Raw genomic sequence first — 21,553 nt, 5'->3', positions numbered from 1 at the left:
GTCTCAAAACCAGATGAGTGGTAGAAAAGCACAGCACTTTCTCCTAATCTAGGTAAAGACTGGGTTCAAGCACAGCTTTACCACAGCAGCAGCCAGATAGATAGGATTTGATTGAATGATACACCATGAGGACAGGCCCAAACAGGGTCATGAGTGCATACTCCTCTACATTGCTTGCTTCTCTCTGTATAGCTGGCCTAACCATGCCAGGAAACTATGGGACTGGGATAAATGAGAATATGGATAAAAAGTAGAAATAAGCAGGGCCTAGAGCATATTTTTAAATAACAATTGTAAATTGGGGGATCACTTAACCATATTAGTCAGGAAATCCTGCTAGCAACAACTTGTCCATTTTGGCTTCCCCAGCTGTGCCACAACTCGGGTTCGTTATATGCAACCCTTTGCTTAAGCATGTTACTCTTACAAATACACAGGGGAAATCAGTGTGTGCCACCCAGAGGAGTAGTCTATATGAGGAGGCTTTGGCTGCACAGGTCTTGGAAATTAACCCCATTGTGTGGCTACGAAGGTAGCCATATCCTTGCTATTAAGAGTAGGATCTCAAAGGCTAGGATGACAATTAGAAAGACAAAAAGAAAAAAAAGAGGTCCAGTTCTCCCCTACCTCCAGCTTTACTGGAGGCACTGGGAATTCCAGCACTGTTCCCAAACCAATCTGTGGGAAGGCAATGCCATTCTCAGGGCAGGCAAGAAGTAAGATTATTCCCAGCGTGTTGCTCTTTTCCTCAAGCTAATACAACAAGGGGCTGGTGAACAAACTTGTGGTGGATGGGGAATTCTGTCAGGAGTTGTAGCAGGAGAAAAATACGTTATCTGGCTCGGATGGACACAAAAGGGTGTTCTAGCAAGTAGACACTAATCTAGGATTTGAAAGACAAGTGCTTGATTACCTGCACTGTCACAGATGGTGGACAGATCACTTACAGCCAGACTTTCAGCAGTATTCAAATGCAGGCAGGTACATGGAAAGCACTTTCGTAAGTGCTTCAATTCCTAGACGCATGTCCTGATAATTGACTAGAAAATCCCATCTCTGTCTCTAATTCCTTGTCAATAAAATTGGAACAGTGGCACTTCCCTATATTATAGGAATGTTGTGAGAATAAATACTCTCAAAATCAGAAGACAGTCAATACAACAATAATAGGGTTTGTACCAATATCTCTGTCAGATCTTTGTTCTATAGTGTGTTGGGGGGCTCCCTCCCCATGGCAGGGGGTTGAAACTACATGATCTTAAGGTTCCTTCCAACCTAAACCATTCTATGGTTCTATGATGCTATGTTTTGCAAGTAGGTCCCATTCTGGAGAAAGCCACATTAAGAACACCAACTAGAATAAATTATTTGTATGTTTTCCAATAGCTTATCTAAAACCAGGCAGACCTTAGCACATGCTTTCACAGGAGTATCACTCTAGTCAGGGCTCTAATCTAAAGTGTGAGAGGGTATAAAGACACAAGTTAGGTAATTAGAAAATTACACTGAACTGGGCATGCATGAAAATCAACAGCTGTCGACTGCAGTCAAACAGAATGGACTTGTGTTATATTGGTGCTTAGGTACGGCAGAGATAAGGAGCTGGACCCATTTGTGCTGGTGCTATAGTGTGCTTAGCTCTTGCAGTACTACTCAGTCTCTCATTTTCTATATGTTATAAACATGGTTGTTATCATTATCAACAGGCTCCATGACACCTCTGCTGATGCTCTTTAAATCATTTCAGCTCACTTGAGCTTGCTGCAGGCAGGGTCTAAATGATAATAGTAGGCCTAAGGCAGTTATCCGAGGTTTCATCCAAGTCCTTAGCAGTGAAAAGCCACCTTTCCTGCTATGTTTTCACTTCATCTCTTAGTTCTTCAACAGTATTTTTCTGTTACCATGACCTCCAACAACATTTTTCTCTTTACTAAAGATGGCCAAGTAGAAGGATTTGTTGGCTGTTTGGACATTTTCCTACCTCAACAACAGGAAGAGCATGAGACTACTATACTTCTTTCACCAATAAAATACGGAGGCATCTAAGCTGACTGGGGCAATCATTTGTATGTTGCCAGCCTTTTCTGTGGGAGACATCTGCACCCGTTCACCTTCACCACACATCAGGTTTTCATTGCTAAATAAAGTAAAGTAACAAACCAAAAAGAATTCCTAAATGCATCAAAGCATGCTCTAAGTTATAGCAGCCCCCCCCCCCCCCCGCAAACAAACAAAAATGTAACTTATGGAAGACAGTCCAAAGGAGCTACTTCCAAAAATATTTACCTAAAGCACAAATCAGATCAGTTGCCTGACATGGCTTCCTTTTACAAATATTCCATATGTGTATACGTGTGCGTGCACGTGGTGTGAGTGCATACTAGTGTAACAGCTGCAAGTTACAACTATAGGTAAATCTCTCACGAAAAACGAAGCAAAGAGAGAAAATCAAAACCCTTGCCCAGTGCAACTCTCTGCTAATTAAACACTGGTGTTAACTGCAGTAATGTGCCTGTACCCTGTTCCCTGTGTTTGTTGTGGTGCCTGCACGGGCTCTGGATTGCTCAGAACTTTCACATTCCCACAGAAAATGAAGCCGCCTATGAAAGGAATGAAAGGCTGTGATATGTATATATATCTATAGGGCTATTTTTAAAGAAAAGATTTTTTTGTGTGTGCTAGTTCAAAGCCAGCTTTGATTATCTAAAGGAAAAGTCAGTCTTTGAAAAGGGTCAAAAAATAAATGTAAAGACGGAATCTTTTTTTATTTAATCCATGGTGAAAAGCGCATTTCTTATTTGCAATGCTCCTGCCTCTCAATTTTTAGATTATCTTATTTTATCTTAAATTAAGGTCGAAATGTAAAAGTTTCAGGCAGCATTTCCCGTCCTTCCTTTACGAGATGTGCAAAGCAGCATTCCATTAGGGCCAACAGCCAGTAAAAGGGATGTCATTTGACACCCTTATACAACTATGCATACCAGGCTGGAACGGAGAGAGAGCGGGATTATGCGAGGGGATAGAAAGCCCTTCTAGAGAGAGGATTTACTCACACTGTTTTTCTTTACACATTCTGCTCACTGAAGATAGTAAATCAGCTATTGGACTTGCAGAAACAACTCTCATGATGGCTAAAGAATTTAGGCACAAAGTAGATGAAGGCAAAGATCTGGCCTCTCTACAGCAGCTCATAGCAACCATGGGAAGAGACCAAACAGCACCCACGTCCCCAGGGGCTAAACAATGCCTATGCCTGGACCGTATTCCTCTTCTAAGGCATGGATAAGAGGTGGGCTGGGTTTCCAGAGCCCAGGCCAAATCCCACAGTAACCTTCTGCTTTTATGGTAGGCTAAACTGAAGCCCTGGATCTGTGTGTTATAAGACGCCAAAGACTGTACTTTACAGTTGCTGTAAGGCAGAAACTGTCTTTTCTGGTAAGAAATCCCTTATCTGCAAAGATTAATTAATTGGTGAATAGTTTTGCTTTGCTGTGAAGGCACAGAGCTTTGTATCACTGCCCACAGACAAGGATTTTGCTTTCTACCTTTGAGATTCCTTCAGGCTTTTGCCATTTGACTAAGAGTCGACATCAACTAACAGCGCTAACACTTTAACTCCATGTCTCACATTTTCCTCAAGTAAAGAACTTACATCGCAGAATTCTGAATCAAATCTTAATAGAAACCTCTAAGCAAGAGAACTGAAAATAAATGTTCCTCAGAAAACAATCTGAAGAGACACAGCAATATCACTTGAATGACTCTTCCATTTTGCTATCGATTTTCATTAAAACTAACTTTATTAACAACATGTCCTCTGGTCAACATGCCACCACTGCCCTCAATACATTACTTGAACACAGACATTAAAGGAGTTACATACATAGAAACAACCCTGTGAAGGACTGTGTCATGATAACCGTTATTTTCACAAGTTCCATCTGGCCACATCTTATTTAGCTGGTGAAGTTCCTTGTAGCAATACCAGCCCATTTTATTTGTCCTTAAATGTAATTCTTCAGACAATGACATTTTTATTGGTAAATGAGAAACAGTGTGTGCCAGCAGAGAGGGCTCTGACTCAGACAGGGCTGACTAGGGGTCAAGAGACTGTCATACCGTTCCCAGACTTGCCCATGGTCTGCAAATCCTTCCAATCATCCTTACCTCCATTTCTTTTTTGGCCCTTCTCTAAATAGGATCATGCTTTTTGCGACAAAAAATGTCTCTATTATCCCCATGTATGTGGTGGTACTGTTCCCATCTTGCTGGAGCCCTGATCTTGACGGGGGCCTCTCAAATTTGGCACAATGCAAGAGGTTCCAATTAAAAATAATTGATCATTAAGAGGCAGAGAAGGCTGGCGCTTTACTTTCTGTCAGGAAATAGTCAAAAACTAGTGGCAAAGTAGAGACATGTGTGATGACACCGAATCTTCCCAAAGAAATGAAAGTGGGAAGTGTCACTCATCACCTTTTGGGCTTTTGGGTAACATGCATAAGGAATGTTCCAGTCTCTGTGGACTCTTCAGATGATGGGATTTAGTGTCACATGCCCTCTTCTGCCTGTCTTTTTTTGGTTGTTGTACAAAGTGTTGCCATGTGGGGTCTGTGTGATAGCACATACTGCAAAGTCTCCAGCTGAGTGGGATCAGTGCTGGCTAGTGGGATTGTCAGTTGGCTGACTATCCCCTAAAAATGAAAACCAGACACTGAGGAAACTATCTTGTTCATAAAAGGAAAATATTTATCCGCAATGAAAAAAAACAGCCCCAGCCCTCAGAAGTAACTTGCTGGGTATTTCATTAAATGATCACTATTGAAGTGACTAAATAATTAGGCAGCAGAGCAAAAAGGAAGCCCACTACCTTCCCCAAACCTCCAAAATATGGATTTGAATTAAGCAAAATAATTTTCCAGTTTACTCTGAACTGCTTCAATTGGAGAAAAAAACAAAAGGGAAAAAGTCTGAATGTTTTGTTTAAATTCTTCTTAAATGAAGCAACTCTAAGTTTGAATTTGAAATGCACCCAAAAAGAGTGAAAAACATTAAGCAACCTTATAAGGTTCAGCTGGAATTAAGGGGCAGACTAAGGGATGGACCAAGGCTAAGACTGACAGGTGGAGGCAGGAAGCTGAGCTTTTGGAACCATGGGCAGTTTAAGAGAGATCCAAAAGTCAGTTTGGCCTACAGCTTGCCTCATGTCACTGAGAAAGTCTAACCTACTTCACCTGCACCATGTAGACCGTGTAATAAAGGAAATAAGGCAGCAGATAGAACGTTTTGCTTAATGAGATTAGAAATGGCATATAGGGAAAAGTATTTGTGGAGAGCAGAAAAAGAAAGGAGCAATAAAAATAACTGAGACCAAGCCAGAAGAGGTATATGGGCATAGATACAGCTACACATACATTTGCCTTTCTTGGGTTTCAGGCTGGCCAGAAGGAAAACAACTCCAGTACAACGGCATGCTTCAATGCCCGCTCAGCCCAGCGCTTATGCTAACTGTGCATGTCTGCTGGCTAATGCCACGGGCTGGCTTGCAGACCGGGCTGGCTACAAGCCAGCTATCCTAGGGCCTGTGCAAGGTGAATGCATGACTGCTTGCCCCACTCCAGGCAGGTGTTACTCTGGGATCCCTCACACTGCCTTATTAACAGGACATACATAGCCAAGTACTGCCTCTGTCACCCAGTAAGTGTTATGAAGTGCCCAGGCTGCAAAGTAGCACTTAGTCATACATAGCTGCAGTAGCATCTCCAATCCATGTAAACTGCTGTGATCAATGTGATCACATATTATATTCCTCCCATAAACTTTCAAAAGTACGAATTTTGCTGACAAAGAAATTCATGAAGGTTGCCGGGAGCATGGAGTGCCTTTCTAGAATGTCAGTCCTAGCTATTCCCTTGGAAACCAGTAAACAAAGAGTTAAGATATGAGCAAACACAACCTTAACTGTGCTGTTTGAGCAATGCCCCAATATGGCCATAACACACTGAGCCTGTGCTGTCTCAAAGGCAGAGTGCAAACGTTTGGGGAATAGGGCACATGACCACAGGACAGTCTGAAGCCTTCTCTTTGCAAGGGAAACTGGTCTGTGGGGAGGCTGCCAGGGACTGGGGGCAGTGGTGGGCTGACACCCACTTTGTCCAAGAGACAGCTAGTCTCTTCCTCAGGACTAATACATAGTCACTTTATAACCCTTGTCCTTGCAGAGTACTGCAGGACATCGCTCCACCCTCCAACACTGAGCCCACTCACCATCCTGCCAGCATCATTGTGCATTTCTGGTAGTGCCCTGGGGAGGAAGAGCTCTAGGTGCTGCTATTATCACAATTCACAAAGTCAACACCAAAAGGAGCCATGCTACTGATACTGAAGCACCCATATGAACAGAGGAGGCAGGGAAAGAGGCAACCCATCTTCCAGAAAGACAAAGCCTTTCTCATGCCCAGCAGTTTTCTTGTATCACAGCCACAAAGCAGCCAAGCACTCCAGCTTCTCCAGCTGGAGCAGAACAGCTCCCACAGCTGACCTGCACAATCCACCCTGGTGAGGGCATGGGGAGGGCTATTCAGGCCTTGCTTTTGAAAAGGTTTGTGGCTCACCACATTTCCAAGATGGAAAGGTGTAAGATGCTAACAGACACTTTGCTGCTGTGTCAGTTAAGGCACGGATAGAAGAGGAGAGAGTGTGCAATCTCTGCTGTAGCACAAACGCTGCCCTGAAATGTGTGGCCATAGAGAACCCTGCTCAAACACTCTTAACCATGGCAGGGGTACACTCAGAAGTGTTGGGCTGGCCCTTTTCTCCATTTATTTCTCGTTCTCTGCTCCCTAGGAAGCTGAGAATCACATTAGCATCTTCCTCTTTTTTGTCCTACTTTGAATGCTGACTAGCTAGCACCCATTATTCTGTGACAATGTCCCATCTTACTGACATGTCTTGAATATGTACATTTTTATACTGCTTTAATAGTGCTATTTTAAACTTTAAAGCCTGTCACTTGTCCCCAGGAAAGTCAGATGGAAAATAATGCTATTCTCTTATTTTTCTGGTCTTCACTTCCAAAGTAGCAGTCTCTACAGCAAGCCTCTGTTCTCCTGGTGGTAAGAATATCTGTAGCCAGTCTGCACAGCACTGTCCTGTGACTACAACCGAAGGCAAATCCTAGTATTGCAATTCCAACACAGCTGTAGCATGTGAGGGCTTGTTCTGTGATCACTTACAACCCCTTGATTTGGAGTTTTGGCTGAGCAATGAATGCAGTATCAAGTGAGAGATAAACACAGACATTGAAGACTACAAAGCTAAACACTATTTATGGTTGTTCCTACCTTCGTATGGACACAGTATGTACTAGTGTGTCATGGAACACTAGTTCAAGATCAAGAGGTAGACCACAACACTGAGTTTTGAATCCAAACCTCCTCCAGTCCCTGAGGCCCAGAATCAGGTCTCTGAAAACAGGCACATTCCTACAGTTTGGGCTTTCCCAGATTATCTCATAAGGAGAAGAAATTTTCCATTACCATATACAAAGAGCCAAAATGCAGAAGCTGTCCTACAGCAAGCTGACAACAGCATCCTCATGCCCCTTAGAAATACTTTCCTGACTCAGGTGTGAGCTGCAGACCGTACACACAATCCCAAGTTCTGGGTACAAATCTCTGTCAACTGGCTCAGGAAATCAGGCTAAGACCTGTTCTGCTTGACAAAGAAATGCCCTACAGTAGAGCTGGCTAGCGATAACCAACATGATCTGCCTGCATTTCATGTATAAGAGAAAAAAGGCTAGTGAGACTGCACAGTGTTGAGTTCTAGAGCTGTCCTTCCTAGTGATAGCCACTGCATTTTCATCAGAGAATTTGTTACCAGCAAATTAAGAGCTAACCAGGATGGAGGGGAAAACATATTTATTATTTGTCTCCTCATGCAGTTAAAAAATCCTCTTAGATTCAGGTGTAAATGTCCCTTCTCTTGACCTACAAGGTATTTGCCATACTGTCTGTCTCCAGGGTTAAAAATCTCCCTGACAGTAAGAGCTTCTGTAAACACTCCCACTTTATCTGCAGAGAGTGAGAATCCCAGCAGTACTAGAAAGAGATATAAATGGAAACTGTTAAAAAAAATCATTTAAAATATCATGCGGCATATGCTAAGAGTAACAGTGATTTCTGGCAAGAATTAATTAAACTAGATGAAACATTTCTGATACGATTTGTGCTATCAGATCATTTAATTAGTGCTGGCTTTTAGTTCATCTTAACAAGCTTCTGTGAGGGTGAAAAAGAAATAATTGTTTATTCAAATGGCAATAATTTGGGTTTCTTTAATTGATTCCTAGTGTGAAAGCATCAATTCCTGCTGTTTGCTAAAATGCTGGGTGAAAAGTTCCAGCATGATGTCCAATTCCAGAGGGCATTGAGTCCATTCCCCACTGCAGCCTCCCATCTGTGATCTAGCCTGCTTCAGCCCTATCATTTCTCCTGTCTTGTCTGTATACTGCTGAATGCTGAGGCAGGACCTAGCTACTGTCGAGTGCTGGTGGGCTTATTAAGTATTCCTATGCAAAGCTGATGATGTGCTCATAAATATTATTGGTGGGACTGAAATCTGTTTTCTTTCCAGCAGGCTGGGTATTCAGAGAAGGAAATGTTTTTGAAAGAAATGAAAAAATCAGACACCCAAAGAGTGTCTAAAAGGGAAGAGGTTTTAGATAACAGAAAACCTTTCTTAAAAAATCAAAACATTTTTTCTATCACTCAATTTAATTCACCAGTCCTTGCTCAAGGACAGGGAGAGAATTGATTTTGCTTCATTATCAGGATACAGTGTAGAAATGTCACTGAGCCTACAAAGACACATATTAACAGTTTCAAAAGTGGGGCTGGTTACTCCTGTTTCTGCTGACCCCTAATTTGTTGGGCGCCAGTCAGTAAAAAGGTCATAGAACTCCTGCTGGGTAAAAGGTCATACTGGACTAAGGCATGCAAAGAAGCCAAAAAAACTCCCCCCCCCCCAAACCAAGCAAAACAAACAAATATAAAGGGCATTTCTTCAGTTTGGAACTCCATGGAAGCGTATTACAGATTTATGCCTAACCCAATGCTGAATTATGGGTCACTGCTGTAAGACCAGGATTCCTTACATTACTTAATCTAATGAGGTTCATGAGAGAATTAAAAAGGCCCAGTTTGTAAGATCTAAGGGGCTGAGACCTTATCTGCACACTTTCCTGTAAAGCTCCAGGTGCACTGTGAGATCTATATCATCAGTTCCATGCTAAAAACTATGTTGCTTAAAACAAAACAATCAAAGGCTGGAAAGCAAAGCTCTCAAATATCATGAAGCAGCAAAGCAAAGTTTGCCTAATGTAACCTTCCTTCAGCCTCCGGGTTGTGTGGTATAATATACTGTTTCAGTCTCTGACCAGGTACTGCCCCCACATTCATTTTTTTGGCAAGAGCCCCTGCTTCACTCCAGGCACAGGACTGACAGTGCTGTGCATACAAAGAAGCTCTTCAATATTCTTTTTAATCTCAGCTCTTCAGCATGGGGCGCCAGCTTCATCCACTACAAACTATTGCAACTCTGCGTGAACAATGATGCTTTTCCATTCTGTGCTGGTTTTTCTTAGCTGTTCAGCTCCAAAGCCCCAAAAGCTTTGCACTAGTTAACACATCTATTCCCAAAACGTCCCTGTGAGGTGAGGAAATATTATCCCTAATTTAGAGAGTAAGATTGAGTTACTTTCTAAAGAGAAGTCAGAAAGAGGCAGGAAAAGCAACCAGATCTCTGGAGTCCCAATCAACCACCTAAATCATCATTTTTACAACAGGCCTCTGGCCTTTATTCACACCACAGAACTTCTGCTAGAGGTTAGGCAGCAGTGCCAGAGACAGCCCCATTCACTGACATAACATAAATCTACTACCATGACTCGAGACCAATATATTATATGACCCTGCTCGAGGTTTACTTGGGGTGAAATTCAGTCCTATGCAGAGGGCCAGCATTTACATTTTTTCTCAGAGGTTTGCAGTTCTGTATATGCCTCACACTTACCCTCTGATCCTTCTCTGGAAACAAAGAAGTCGTGCTGCTGATCCACTAGACACAGTGATCACATGATCAGAGGCACATGTGTACAGACTATGATTAGAAGGGGCAGAGTAAAGGTTCCACTGGCTTTTTGAAAGCTCTTCGGTAATCTAAAAAGTAGCAAGTTAGATAATAACACAAACTCTACATTAAAAGTCCTTTTACTCAACTAATTAAGGAACAAAATAATCTCCACCTTTCAGCCATCATCTGTGTAGCAGGAGTGTGTTCTGTACACTTGAATACCTTTGACCTGCAAATCAAGAGCCTTTTATCTTCTTTAAATGAACGTCTTGCCAAGTGGAAGAAGGACCTCAGATTTTTTCAGAGAGGTACCTGCTCGGTTATGTGAAGGAGAAGACTGATACAGCATACAGTCTCATTCCTTCTGCACTTTGCCAAGTTCATGTGTTTTCATCTATCCATCTGCATGGCCAAGGAAGCTTGTGAAAACCCTAAAGTAGCGGAAGATCCCTATCCCTGTATGTCCATAGGTGATTTCCAGAACTTCATTGCTCCACAGTTCATAGCAAAGCAGCAGACAAATAAAGAATGTTTTCCAAAATCATAATTGAACCAAAGCAGATATGAGATACACTGGAGCAGTGACATCTTCCAATCTCCCTGCTTTGAGGCTCATCAATCAGTCCAAAGGTCAAGATTGAAGTGCAGCAGAAAAAGTGTAACTCCTCACACACATGCATGCACATGCACTTCCCTGGTCTTTTGAAACATTCCAGGAGTGGGGGAAGCAACAACAACAACCCCACCCCCCAGTCTCCAAAGTAAATTTACCAAAGCAGATATTTAATGTTGAAAACAGGTTGGTTTTATAGTTCTAGTACCTGCCATGGTCTCCTTTTTTTTCTGAATGGGTATTAATCAGTTTAAATAAATGTAATGAACAGTTGCAAGTGACTGAAGAAAACAGACCTACCATATTCAGAATGCCATTCTTTGTTGCTGTCATTTCTAATTTCAGCTTTTGAATTTCTTCATTTAAAATATGCTTTATATTTTAAAAATATGCATAGGCTTTTCAGGGTGGCTTTTAGCCACGCAGCTACTAAACATCTCTCATATATTAAGGTTTTATTTTTGTAAGAGCCTTCTGAATGAAAGAAGACTTATTCCCACTTGGCAAGTTGTGCAGCTATTGTACCCTACTGGTCCCATAGCTGTGGCTGTACGATGTCACTACATTTCCAGTCCCTTGCCTGTATTCCTGTGGTGTCTGGGAGAACCAGGATGCTCAGGGTTGCAGCAAGTTGCAGCAGTGTTGATGCAGGCAGCGAATGCTGCAGCCCAAACAAAGTTTCTGCAGCTGTCTTGAGACAGTGAATTAGACACTTGGAATTTAAGAAGCTGGGCTTCTCCTCTGTTTGGGCCAAACTTAGTTTTGCTGCCCTAGCAAAAGGGGCTAGTGTCAGCCTAATGCTGAGCTCACAAAGCACCTACAAACAATCACAGAAAACAATCACAGGAAGTCTGTTACTAAAAAGACCCAGTGCAGGCTCAGGAACCCACCAAGCTAATTGTTAGAGGTGCGGAGTGAATTTTAGAGAAGATTCACCCCAGGTTTGCCTCTCTCCTATTGCTCCTCCTTGGCATCCCCTATTAGCCAGTGTTAGAGACTGACTATAGGCTTAGGTGTGTCGCCCTTTGATTCAAATCTCTGTAGCTCTGCACTTACACCATTAAGTTATTTCAGGACTTTTCAGCCTCAAGGAAAGGCCAGGGCAGAGAGCAAGAGCTGAGTCCTGAGCCTTGCTAAGTTGCACTTGCTGCTCCAGCTGTCCTGAAAAGACAAGGGTTCAATGGCAGCTGGGCTCTACCCTGCTCACTCTGCTCTGCCCTGGCAGCAGCAGCTACCAAGACAGCTTCCCTGGGCTCTGCCACAGCCAAAGGATTCACCACAGATTCACTTCTGGTTTGGCTGCCCTTGATAATTGCCTATTTTGCCTATACCCAAAACTTCCCAAGGCCACACAGAGATGGAGGCTACACCCAAATTCCAAGTCTCAATATAGTAGCTTAACCACAAGACTGTCCTCCCTGTCTTCTTTCTCAGGCACATATTGCCTCAGTGTCTATGCCAAATACAGCATAGTGTCTCACAAGACAAGGTTTCCTTCTCCCCTCTCCTCAGCTTCAAAGGGATACGTTCACTTACTGTTTTAAAACAAGGGATAGCTCAGGGAAAAGCTCTATGAGGGGACTACAGTTTACCTTAAAACCTAACCAAAGCAGGCACAAATTCAGTTTCTGGCAGGGTATTTCATGACTACATCCATACTGCTGAAGTTGTTACATACTATCCAGCCCACATTCTTAAATCCATGTTCCCTCTCCTGCCTAACAACACAGAGATAAGCAAAGGAGAGGGTTGTCTGGCCTGTGTGCTCTGCCTGGTAAACAAGTACCAGCATAGCACAGAGATTACAATGCACACACACACTGTCTGTCATTGTGCTTACACTCACCTACATCTCTGCTCTAGCTGCATCATTCCTGTGGAGTGCAACAGTCTCTGATGGCTACAGAGCACCTTCCAAGATAATCTCCAAACCTAGCAAAATAAGGGAAGAATTTCTGTCAGCTACTGAATTGATGAGAGCTTCGGTAATTCAAAAAGATAACATTTCTAACAGCAGAAGCAAAATGCCGGGTGGGCTAATGCCCAGGCTTACTGATCTGAACCCCAAATTCTGCCAGATGTAGGCAGACGTGATTGCTAGAGGCTTTCTCAACTTTTATGCAAAGTTTGAACCTCCAGAAATCCCAACATATGTAACCCTTGAGGAGGCTTAATGTGAATTCTTTGCTCCCATTGTTCTCCTGTTCACATGTTGGGAGACTTCTTCCTGCTTCCTCCTTGTCAGTGGAGACAGCTTCAACAATATGGATTTTATTGTACACCCCCTACACCCACTTCTGCCCCTCGTCAATAGCACAGAGGCCCAAATGCCATCTCAGCTGCAAAGAGGAAATGACTATTCACAAGACACAAAGGTTTATGGATTTCTGCCTGACAAAAGATTATTTCTAAGCAGACTCTTCATGTACTGATGCCTCATCTCTTCTAGTAGGAAAGCAGACAGCCCCCAGTGTGCCCAACACCACCGAGTGAGAGCACTCTTCAGGGCAGGTGTACTATGCAAGGTAGCCTCTTAATCTTCTCACATGCACAAGCACTATTTTTCATACCAGCTGCATCTTAAACACTCAGTTAAGATGGTGATTAGTGGTGGTGGTAGGGTGTCACAGTGGGAGCTTTCTTAAGAAGAAAAGGCTTTGATTGAGCCAATGAAAGCTGTTGCCAGGGAACCAGATGCCATGAACACACCACTCCAGCAGAGCAAGAATACAAACCATGTGAGTGCTGGACTGAGCTTTAAATGCATTTGCTGGTTGAGGCCTGAACACATCATTAACTCTTTCAGTACGCAAAAGAGTTTACACAATGAATGGGGAAGATGGGAATCTGATACAGACACAGAGGAGCAAATATCTCCCCATATCTCTGCATTACACCCTGTTGATCCAAAAGAAAAACAAACTGGGAGGGAACTTTTGACCTTTAGTTTTTGACTGACAAAGGAGGCTTGTTTGTTTTGTAAAGTATGTAAGGAAACTTCTCTTCAAAGTAACAGTTTTACACCAATGTGAAAAGGAATCAGATAAGTGCCCAGATAACCCTATAAAAGTATTAAGCTTGTTTTTAGGCGGTGTTACACATGAAGTTTGATGTGCACAAAGTGTTCATCGGTCAGTTCCTCAGCAAGAGGAACAGAATACCTTAGATTCCATTTTTCCCAGGTTTGAGCTGGTTTCCAACACAAATGTTACCGATTTGAATTTTATCTGATCAGTTGCCAATTTGTTTCAAAGTTAACTTTCCACTCTGATTACTAAACAGCCTTGTACTCCACCAACAGAGCATTTTTTTCCTAATGTAAATTCCACAGTGCTCTGCAACCCTACCAGTAAAACGCAGCTAAAGCTCTAATTAAAAATCATGCCTGCCATATGTCAATTCATAAGAACTAAAATTAAACTAACAAGGGGCTGTAACCAAAACTTTTTTTTGAACACAAGAGCCTGCCTACTCCATTTTGAATTGGTAACATGTGGAAGCCTGGGTAATTCTTGCAGGACAATGACTAGTCCCAAACATTTTCATCTTCGGGCTTCCAGTTCCAACCCAGCACAGGTTCCTAAGTGCATAAAGCTATTCCTACTCCATAGCCTGAGTGAAAGCCCCTCCATTCCTGTGTAGCCAGGGCTGTGCTTTGATTCCACAGCGTTGGTAACAGTGTTGAGCAAGTAACATGTTGCTGGCAATATTACACCGAACTCCCCCTTTCACTCTCCATTTCAGCCTTTTTATGTCCTGTGGTAATGCCAGCCATCTATTGAGCTACGAGCTGGGGTTCAGTGTACTCCTTTTTATGCCTCTCCCACGGTGCAGAAGGCCTGGGGGGAAAGGACATAGCAATACCATTATAATGCTTAAGTGGCCATAAAGTCCCAGTGTGAGTTCTAACAATCTGGACATAAAGGAGAATAAAAATTGAGCCCCTCAAATTTATTCTAGGGGATTGGCAAAAGTGAGTATAGTGCAAAGCTGATTTAAAATTTTCACACAAACTCCTGTGCCAATTCCTGCCCAGCTTGCTGATGATGGAGAAATGGGTTCCTGAGTACCCACTGGCCATCCAACCAGACATAGCATCTCACTGTCAAAATGACACCATTCCTCCCCCCAGAGCCTCTTGGAGTCCCAGACAGCAGCTATACAGTATCTGTATTGCATAGGTGAGGACTAGCAGAACATACACACCGCGCAAACTACAGCGCTGAAAAAGGTATCACAAGCTCATACAGAGCTCTTCTGTCTCCCTAGATTCTACAGTGATTTACTTGATGGTCCAGAGGCCTGTTGTGGGCTTGGCCCTGAGAGCTCGCATTAGGTCCTGTGTTGCTGTGAAGAGGGGCTGCCTGCCCACTTACAATTTAACTTCTGCGTTTAATCTGTAGATATGCAAGCCAGGCTTATTGCAGTTGTTCCCACTGCAGAGCCCCCATCTCGGGCAAGACACAAATGCCTCTTTACAAAAATTCTTGCGTAACCCCCATAAAACTGGGAAAAACAACACTGGAGCTCAGCTTAGGTTAGTAATGAATAAGTGAAGAACTGGAAGAGATTTCTACAGGCAGTGCAGAGTTATCTAAACACAACTTTGGCAATGCATGAGGGCTAACAGCCCAGTTTTCTAACCAGTTCCATACAAAATCTCTTAACAATCAAAACCAGTCAGTGTCTGCACTTTGTACTTTGAGCCTAAAACATACACACAGCTAGATACTGCACAGTGGCAAAGGAAGACATTCTGGTGTGCTGGCTTAGTGGGACATCAGGATAAAAGTGTCACTTACTGAACAAACATGAATCCGTGGCATGTCAGTGACCTCTGCAGAACTCCTGTCAAAGATCCCCCACAGATGTGGCCCTGCTCAGTTTGCAAGAGCAAACAGAACTGCAGCACAAGATGGTATTGTTACACAGGCTAATATCCAGTCTCTGCACTACAAATACCTGCAGATGTACTGAAGTTAACCATCCTGGAGAGTAACACTTAACACTGGCTATTGCTGTCCCCCTCCTGCAATGTGTTGCTCAGCCCCTTGCCAAAGACAATTACCCCAACGCATATGTATTCCTTACACACACTCACACTCATGCTGCTTTGTTAGAGGAACTTAATTGAATTTACAAACTGGAGCCTTCAAGAAATATGAAGTGCAAGATGTAATTACTGCATTTACAAAATACATTTCCCTCCTTTCCACATGCATCAAGGTATAACTCTCAGTTGACATAATTCCATGTTCTCCCCACACCAAGATCCAAGCCTCAGTGCAAAGATTATACCTGCTCCAGGACAAAAGTGACAGTGGCCTATAGGACACGAGACACCATTTGTTGCAGCAAGCAGAAGATGCACAGCTCGTGAGGCAGAAGAGAGTGGGGGAAAAATGAGAGCTTCCTGGACTGAGGGAGCTGAATGCTGCCTTGACAACTGGACTTTGTCCCCAGATATGGCATAGAGTCCCTGTGCTCAATCCTCAGGCTACCAGGTCCAGAGCCCTCTGACCAATCTCTACAAGTCCATCCCCACACTCCCCTGCAGCCCATGTCCAGTTCAGTTTTGTCCCCACTCATTCCTCAGTCCTTCCTTTTCCTCCATGCTCAGCCTCCCCAATGCTCCTTATGTCTTCTTCCTCTCCTTGGCACTGGCAATAGATTTTCCATTTCCTTTCTCAGACCCTGCTCTGGTTTCCCTTGCTCAAATTGTTTCCTCCTTTGCTCTCAGGCCCACCTACATTCAGGTCAGCATCTGGTCCTACTTTGAGTTACCTTGTTATTTTTTTCCCAAGCAAACCTCTCATTACAATCACTGTCTCAATGAGACATACTCTGATACTGAAAATGCATGTTTTCCATAGCTGTCCCATACAGATTTATTATTTCAATTATACATGATTCTGAATTTACACACATCTGTTTTAGTAGCATTTAAAACAGATCTGATGTAGCACAAATGCTGGATTTTTAGTTGTAAAATGCATAACCTTCTAAGATATAAACTAGCAGTACTCACACAACTGACAATTATCAAAAGCAATTGCTGTTACAGCCCCTTCTCACAACATTAATGAAATTTAATTAAGCACTACTTAATAACTATGTGGCACAGCGCTGGAGAAGAATTGCTAAAGAAATGCAAAGCAGAGAATCAGTGACAGGCTTTGGAAGTAAATTTAGATTGCTATTCTCACCTAAATCTCTGTTTTCTTAATTTATGTTTGGCTCAATTCATTATAAAGTCATGAAGAGCAATCATGCTCGGATGAAATTTATCCTAAGCTGGGGAGAATTTGGAATGGTTCTGCCAGTACAGGCTCATTTCTCTTGCTATTCTGTTGTGGAAAGTGTCATTTTTGCCAACTGAAGAAAGCAGCTTCTCTGTTTGAAGACATATTTGTTTTGTACATTTTCTATTGCTGTTTGTATATTGTAAAGCACTTCGAGCACATGTAGAATGAAAGACACTGTATAAAATAAAGTTAAAAGTTGTAGTGTTGTAGTATGTTGTAAGTCTTTGTACATGGCAGCAGGGGGCACTTCCACAAGATGATGCTGAAATGCAGTTGACAGACTACAATAGTTTGAAGGCCAGGCAGAAGTGCTCACAGTGTATTCACATCCCACTTATAAAAGCAGAGCATGTTTGCACTGAACAGTTCCTTGCCCCTCTTGTTCCTACTAAAAATTCCCAAAGCAAGATAAGTAGCTTAGTGAGAAAATTCCTTTGAACAAAGTATGAAAAGGGTGAAGAAATGCACACCTGAGCACTGAAGGAAATAAATATCTGAATAGGTCCTCCCATCCCAGTGCTGGCCTGGGGGTTAAAGAACAGGAACTCCATCACAGGAGCTGGGAACACAAGTGAGAGGCTGAGACTCTTACTTTCCTTTGCAGTTACCTAGGAAGCTCTTAGGGACTAAATATTATCCATTTCAGAATGTTAACTAATGTTTAAATAATCCTTCTTTTCAATGAAAATCAAAATGTGATCATGAATGGTCTAACATTATAAGAGAGATACATGTCTGCTGTAGCTAAAACTAGAGCATCTTAACATTATTGTTTGGGAAGCAAAACACTCAAAAAAAAAGAATGGAATTCTGAAGGGAAAAATCATTGTATCTGTGTTATTCAATGTCAGATGAATTGGTAAACCTGCTAGTTCTAGGATTTGTGTATGGCTTTTTTAAGCCACATCTGTTATACTGATTTAATATAATACTTTGAATAGCACATTCCATCAGAGTTTCACAGCTGGGAATAGAACAGACTCATTTATACAATGCACTGCAGCTTTGTGATATAAATTAGAGCCACAGTCAAAGACAGAGCTTTTTCCTGTGAGTTCACAACAGCAGCACTCTGCACTACGGCCCTAACCTGATCGTATTTTGATTCAGCTACACAGAAAAACTTAAGCCTGCAGGATGCAGATCAAAACTTCCCTCCCAGGTTCAGCACTGCAGTTCCACTGGAGTCAGAGAGGCTAGGAAGAAAGCATCAGCTTTTTGTGTATTTTTCATCCTGCCTTGAGGTGGATTTTGAATCTCTGCTGTACCTCCCATAAGAATCATGATAGTTCACCATATTATGCATTGCTATAGGAACAGTTATGCTAAAAATTTAACTTTTGGTCATTGAGATCCAGAATATGGCACCCTAACCTTACATTGAAGAAAGTATATGAACACCCCAATTACAAGGATTATAGGGAAACCACTTCTTTATTTGTTGCAAGAAAGCAGAGTTTCCCTAGAGAAATACTGTATATTTCTATTCTGGCTTTCTCCCAAGTGGTTGAAGACAACTCATGTGTCAGGGTCCTTGTCACTCACCTCATTCAAGGCACACTAATAGAAAACAGTCTTAAAGCCACTATTTTATCTACACCCTTTCTAGGGCAGACATTCCCCTAACCTCTGCATGCATGGGGATGCATCTCAGGCTGAGATGGACTTGCCCAGCTAGGATAGCATAATTTGTTTGAGATGTGTGTCTGTTGTTGCCTCTCCTACAGCAAAGTATGCTAGAAATTCTGAGGGAAACCCCAGGTTTTTTAAAGAGTCCTCATATTTTACATTTTACAGCAACTCCCTTCACTGTGAAATTAATCTCTGCTGGTGATGACTTAAGGGCTCATGTGAGGAAGAGTAAAATTTCTTGAGCTAGGAGAAGCCAGATTTATGTATTCACAGAAAATACAGCATAAGAGAACTGTAGACCAATTGGAATACTACAGTAACACAGGTATTATCTCTTTAAGTGTAGCAACTACCTGACCTACCTGAGGCCAGGGCCATGTTCCTGTTCATGGTGCACCTCCCTTTCTAAAGAGATCAATTACACAAAGAGAAAAAGCAAATGGAAAAAACATTTTAAACAGAAATGTAACAAGCTACAATTGCCTTTTATTCCTAAGACATTTGATCCCTGTACTAGTACACGTCAAATCCATTCACTTCACAACTAAGAAAAAAAACAAATGTTTCACAATAATAATGGTCATACATGAGATGCAACAAACCAACACAGGTACTCTAGTCTGTGACCCACAGTCTTGAGAAGCCACTGTGATACAACCCACATTGAATACAGGTGTGAATATGATGGCTTTAGCATGCAGCCTTGTCAACAGACATCTTAGTCACATCTCTTAGCCCTACTATGTTACTATGCGTAACACTGCTTGTGTGTAGAACACTTGTGTTTTATGTGGTCAGGACTGCCTCTGTGGATCTAACTGGATCTGAGAAGTGCCCTAACTATAGGAAGTACCCTAAAAGCACATATTTTTCCAATTTCTGTATTCCATAGCCCACCACACACACTGGGCCCCATAGAAAAAAATGTGAAGTATCCCTGAAGCACTTCTAAATGGTCACCCTTTGTAAATCTGTAAATGCAGAAGACTGGGCCAGGGCTGTTCCACCTGCTCCTCAGCACTGCAGGCAAAACAGACTGATTGCAGGGCTGAAGGGCAGCTGTGGCTGTGGGAAGAAGAGATGCAATGGAAAAGAGCATTACTGACAAGAGAGGGAAGAAAAAGCTCTGTAGACATAGTCTTGCTGCTCCTGCTGTCACTTGGATAAAAGGAGGGATAAAAGCCACAACAGCTACTCTCAAGTAAGACTCTAGCACTGTGGTAGCAGCAGCAGCCTGGCATTACATGGGTTTGCTTTTAGGCAAAGCAAGCTGCATGCTCACAGTCACTGCCCAGCAAATCTGCTGCCCTAAGCAAATGCTTACCCTACCTTTGCCTAGGGCAGGACTTGCCTGGACCTAATCCATAAAACCCTCTTGCATTCAAGAAGCCATCAGTTCAAGTCCCCACTGAAGTCACGTAGAGCGTTGCCAGATTAAAAGTGGGCAAAATCTTGATGATTAATTCACAGCCTGAACTTCCTGTTGTAGGTGGTCTATTGGAGAACACCATGGCTCAGGTCCTAGCTGTGCTGTACAGTAATTCAGTAATTCTTAGGCACATATAACAGAACTTCATTTGATAAATTTGCTGATGACAGCAGATAAAGCCAAAATGGTGAAAGCATGTAAGGATAGAATAATTTCCTGTGTAGTTAGTAAGCCACAAATTGACAAACTCCAAATTGATTAAGGGTTTTGATTTGCTTTTTCCCCTCCAATGCCTAACCTACTTTTTTCCATCTCTCTCAGGATCATTATAACTGGAAGTCTCATGAAACTTACTTCCGTTTTAGCAAAACTTCAAATGCAAAGCACATCATGAAGGACTGCTTGGGTCTGCCTCTTCCAGAAATCTACACTACAAGAATGATTGCACTGGTTCTGTACTCTGAGAATCTAGCTGAACCTTTATGGAAAAAGGGAGGCAGAATGGGCCTGCAGGGCCACAGGGATAGAAGAAACCACAGATCAAGTTGCACGCCCTCCAAGACTTGACAAGAGCCATCTTGGCATATGGAGGATAGCAGGTAGGAGCCAACAGATTACACAAAGCCCCTGGCTCTGCTCCTCTAGAGCCACAGCAACACCCCGAAAACCTCAGAAAGACTGCTGCTGTTCACTGATATTAACAAACTGCTAATAAACCTAATACTCAAACATATTCTTTAGCATCATCTTCCCATCTTTCCTTTGAAATTTATCAGCTATAGTTCATTTGTCATGGTTAAATTTGTACCTGTTCTTGAGGTTTTAAATGGTGCCGATATGGTCTCTATGCCTTCACAAAGGGGGGCTTATTTCTCCAACACATTGCTGTATGGAGAGTTGCTTTCTTTGAAGCCTTCATGGAGATAGAATTTGGCTCTCATAAAGTCTACTGGAATTTTGCCATGAGCATCAATAGAACCAGTTCATGTGCAGATTTTGTTTCTATGAACCCTGACAAGGAACAAACCTTCGCTACTTCAATTGAAGTGGAAAAGTTTTCATGCTAACTAGCCAAGGTTTTTTTCCCTTTGGATTGGAAAGGAAAGTGTCAGCCATGTTAACATGATACTTATCATACTGGCTCCCATATTTCTCAAGTAATGGTATAATATTCAAAGCAATTACATAATAGAATTTTGTATTCTGCATAACTCATTGCTATTAAAACTAATAAGCTACACCCATGCCAATGACATGATTTTTTTCTGCAGTGCAGCAACTCCACTTTGAAAAACAAAAGCTAAAAAGCCCAATGAAGCTTTTTAAGACGATGAGACTTATCCAGTAATCTCTGATGGTGCGAGATATTGTAGAGCTACTACTGACATTTGTCTGGGAAGACTGCTTAACTCATTCTTGGCTCCACCATCAGTGATGTAATGA

At 42.3% G+C, this 21,553-nt stretch overlaps 1 long non-coding RNA gene across 2 annotated transcripts; it reads left to right on the top strand.

Moving 5' to 3' along the window:
* The first annotated feature begins 3,270 nt into the window (after positions 1 to 3,270).
* On the top strand, positions 3,271 to 20,843 carry LOC133270762 (uncharacterized). 2 transcript variants are annotated; one of them, XR_009743897.1, is made up of 3 exons: positions 3,271 to 3,435; positions 18,160 to 18,293; positions 20,432 to 20,843. It is a non-coding gene; the product is annotated as an uncharacterized LOC133270762 (long non-coding RNA). The 2 variants fall into 2 exon arrangements; XR_009743898.1 differs by having other exon boundaries at positions 3,273 to 3,435; positions 20,476 to 20,843.
* The last annotated feature ends 710 nt before the right edge of the window (positions 20,844 to 21,553 follow it).

The sequence above is a fragment of the Pezoporus flaviventris genome, unplaced genomic scaffold, assembly GCF_033815535.1.
Source record: "Pezoporus flaviventris isolate CSIRO_AGI_PZ_B2104156 unplaced genomic scaffold, CSIRO_AGI_Pfla_v1 ptg000001l, whole genome shotgun sequence".
Classification (NCBI taxonomy): domain Eukaryota; kingdom Metazoa; phylum Chordata; class Aves; order Psittaciformes; family Psittacidae; genus Pezoporus; species Pezoporus flaviventris.
Note: the sequence above shows the minus strand (reverse complement) of the source record. Positions and strands in the feature narration are given on the sequence as shown.